Raw genomic sequence first — 4,418 nt, 5'->3', positions numbered from 1 at the left:
CCATATAATATACCTATTGGGACATAAAAGGTTCAAGAGATGGAGAATGACAAAGCATTAGTTGGATCACAAATTTTTTTAACGAGATTATGAGTTCTAAGATGATATCAGACGAGTGGAGAATAAATATTTTAATCCATATTTGTAAGAACAAGGGAGATATATAAAATTGTAAAAACTATGGCAGATGATAATTGAGTGGTAGTTAAGACAAGAGACGCCATTATGGAAATCAATTTGGTTTATTCCAAGGAGCTCGACCATGGAGGCCTTACAATTTCTACAGAGATTGATGAAGATACTTATGGGACGAAGGTACTTACACATGAATTTCATTAATTTAGACAATGTGTGTCATAAATTATTAAAGAGATACTATGGAAAACTTTATAGAATAAAAAAGTTCAAATTTCCTATATTTGAGAAATCAATGATATGTACGATCGAATTAACACCAATGTGAGACATGAGATGTAATCTTAGAAGATTTCATATCGCTATAGAACTACAACAATGGTCAACATTATGCTCTATTTGTTTACATTGATCATGAATGTGATTACTAAGCATATCCAAAAACCGGTGCAACAATGCATGTGTTTTGGAGATGATATTTTCCTAGTTGGAGAATCGAGAAGGAATTAATAGAAGGCTAGAAAGATTGAGAAAAGCTTTAGTGACATATGACTTTTGTAAGGTCGAGGTAAGAAGGAGTATACAACATGATGGAGAAATTGAGGGTGATGTAAAACAAATGATTCAAGCGAGGTGAATAAAATGGCAAAGTGTATCAAGTGTCGTTGGTGCTCTAAGACTCACAATGCTATATGAAACTGAATGTTTGCGGTCAAATTTTAACAATAAAATTAACATAATGTAGCAAAGATGAAAATATTGTATTTATCATTGAACACAATAGACAATATATAATTAAGAATGAATGCATTAAGGAGAAAGGTGAGATAACTCCTATAATAGAAAAGACGGTAAAGTCGAACATAATGTGGCTTGTGCATGAGTGGAGGAAATCGTTGAAGTAGTGATAACAAAACAGGCAATGCTCGTGGGCCTACCTGCAGAGCTCGCAATATTTTGTAGACATAACATTAAATTTTAGCTCATTTTCCAATTTTGCCTGACGTGTTTGCCTACTATGCCTGTGAGCATTCCAATTGAGCAACACGAGCAACTGAAAAGCTTAGTGTTTAAAAAATATTCTAAAATTCAAACAAATTATAATAATATTATGATTTAATGTCTCAAAAAATTTGTGATATAATATGATTGATTCAAGTTTATATAACATATCAATTATTTTTGTTTTCTCTTCAAGTTCTTTTTATTATTTTTGAATTCCCACAGGTAGCCCATTAGTCCATTTTAAAATGGGCAAAACATGTGAATTAGTCCTAAAATAGCAAACATACATGCCCTCATTCGCTTTTGATTTGTGGGTGTGGGCTAAACATGTTGAACAATATGTTTTGCCATCACTAGTTAAAAGCCCTTGTAAGAATAGTAGTTCAAATGAAGCCTAATCTAATTGTTATAGGTAGTGAAACTAGGAAAATCATACGTGAAATGACGAGTCAATATTAGATATTAGTATTTTATTAATGAACATAATTTATGATAAAACTCACTTTAATAGCAGAAAAATAATTTAGAGTACAAATCTAATATTATAATATATTAGAGTACAAATCTAATATTATAACCAACCTCATTTAGTGAGACAATGACCTATTTATTGTTGTATTCTATCTGAAAAATTTATAAAACCCACTTTAATAGCAGAAAAATAATTTAGAGTACAAATCTAACTCAAAAGAAAAGAAAGGCACAATTGTTAAAATACTAGTCCAATCCACTTCCACGGCCCTTGTTTAGCTTGATTCAATCACGTTTTTAATACCTAAAATTAGCTGAAAGGATTCACTTGAAAGTTGGAATCAATAATATTCTTTGTTATATATATATATATATATATATAAAAGCCCCAACATGTTTCACACCTATATTTAGGAGAGTATATCTTCTGTTTCATAATGAGTGTCACACTATATGTCATAATATTGTGATTGGTTGAAAAATATATATTTAAATTAAAATTTAATTTTTAAGTATTTTTTATCAATCACAAGATCATGGTACATGAAGTGATACTTATTGTGGGATAGCATATGTGAACCGATATTTCAGTGAGAGATGTTTCAACTTTCAAATTTAATAAGGAGAGAGGGTTGAGTTTTTGACCTCAGACTTTTCCTAACATTAACAGTTGTTTCTGTTTTATTTTGGTAAGCTCTACCTCACCCTTTGACTCTCACTATTCCAGTTACTCAGTTAATTGATTCAATACATTTAAAATTAATCATTTAAAATTAATCAGTTAATTGCAGTTACTACGTTTGCGGTTATTGCGGCATTTGCAATGCGGTTGCGTTACGACCTGATGTTGCCCAAATGCGGTTGTGTTGCTGCTGCAACATTGTGATTCAATGTCAACCTGTTAACCTCAGTTTTGACAATGTGTCTCACTTGATGTATGTTTACTTCTAATTTCCAACACAATAATTCTATGGTGATGTGAAGAAGATCTTTTCTCCTATCCTTGACATGGTTTTGATAAAGACACCAACATCACCAAAAAGAAGAAAAGAAAGAATACTTATGAAGATAAAGTTTCAAGAGAAATTAGTCTAAGTCTAAATAGGTACTTTTATCATATACTCTCGAATATAGAATAGTAGTAATGCTCAAACTATTTTTTAAGAAATTGAAACACTTCATGTATAAACAAAACAATTTTCAAAAATAGTGTGTAACAGGTTATTGTATCTAAGTAACAGGTTACATAAGTGAGAAAATCAGTTACCCAACAAAAACTGTACATGTTAATCAATTACTGTATGTGAGTAACAGGTTACCCAGTTTTAGCAAAGTTGAGTAATCAATTACTCAAGGCTGTAATCGATTACTGAGAGTTGTTGCATCAATATTCAGATTTTAAAATGAATGGTTTTCATCCCAAACGAAATGGTTTCATTCCAATCAATTTTTACCCTTTCAAAGAGGTGTTATGGCTGGTTGGAAAGCCTATTTAAAGGCATTGAAACTCAGAATCAAATCATAACTCTTACACAATCTTCCCACAAACTTTCAAACATAACTCTGAAAATTCTCTGAAATATTTTCTACACTTTTTGCAACTTTTTCTTAAAATTTCAAAGTGAATTTTCTGAGTTGCTTGAAGTAAAGTGTTTCAAAGTTTTACAAACTTATAAGAGCATTATTACTTAGTATACAAAGAGTTATCGGATTGCAAGTGATATTATATTCCAAACTTGTAAAGGCAATCCTGCCATTGTTGTAAATTTTTCATTGACATTGTAGAATTCTTTCTTTCACAAGGGTGTGATAAGAAAGGGGATAGAGACACTTGGATAGGGTGTTTTCCAAGATTGACATAAGTATTAGTGAGTGAGTAAGATACATAGAGGTCTCGGAGTGAGATATTGTAATTATAACTCATAATATTTAGTGAAGAAATCTCTTGTGCTGTCAGAGTACTAAACATAACCTTCAGTGGACAAGAATGTGAACCAATATAAAATCTCGGTGTACTCTCTTCTCCTTTATCTCTTGATTTTTACTTGTTAATTTTCTACATAATTTTTCAGCTGCACTTAACTCTTGATTTGACAGAAAAAATGGTCATACTTTTAAGTCAACTAATTCACTCTCCTCTTAGTTGCAATCTTAGTCTTACAATTGGCACCAGAGCTATTTTTGAGTAAGTTATTCTCAAATCTGATCTTATATCAAAGATGGCCTCAAGATCATTCATAGGAGAAGGTTCCAACATCAACCACCCTCAAAGCTTTGTTGGAGAGTGCTATGACTTTTGGAAAATCAAAATGAAAATCTTCATAGAATCTCAAGACTTGGACATATGGAATGCAATTGAAGAAGGACCATAAGAACACTTCACCATAGTCAACAACGTAAAGGGAGTAAAGCCCAAATCTTCATTGAATGATAAATATAAAAAAAGGTGCAATATGATCTCAAAGCAAAGAACATCCTCACTTCAACACTTGGCATTGACGAGATCTTTAGAGTATCAAACTGCAAATTACCAAAGAAATGTGAGATACTCTAGAGACTACACATGAAGGAACTGAGGAGGTAAAGAGGTCGAGACTCAACACTCTTTCCCAAGAATACAAAATGTTTCGTATGAAACCTGGAGAGAAAATTCTGGATCTACAAAAGAGGTTTACTCACCTCACAAATCACCTTATTGCACTTGGTAAGGTACTATCAAATAGTGACTTGAACTTGAAGGTTCTAAGATCACTCACCAGAACGTGGCAACCAAAGGTAACAACCATTTCTAAAAAGAAAAGTTTATC

At 31.9% G+C, this 4,418-nt stretch overlaps 1 pseudogene; it reads left to right on the top strand.

Annotated features, from left to right (window-relative positions):
• LOC109359852 overlaps positions 226–4,418 on the top strand; it is a 35,065-nt pseudogene continuing 30,872 nt past the window's right edge.

The sequence above is a fragment of the Lupinus angustifolius genome, chromosome LG11 (genome assembly GCF_001865875.1).
Source record: "Lupinus angustifolius cultivar Tanjil chromosome LG11, LupAngTanjil_v1.0, whole genome shotgun sequence".
In the NCBI taxonomy this organism is placed as follows: domain Eukaryota; kingdom Viridiplantae; phylum Streptophyta; class Magnoliopsida; order Fabales; family Fabaceae; genus Lupinus; species Lupinus angustifolius.
This window is presented reverse-complemented; position numbering and strand designations above follow the sequence as displayed.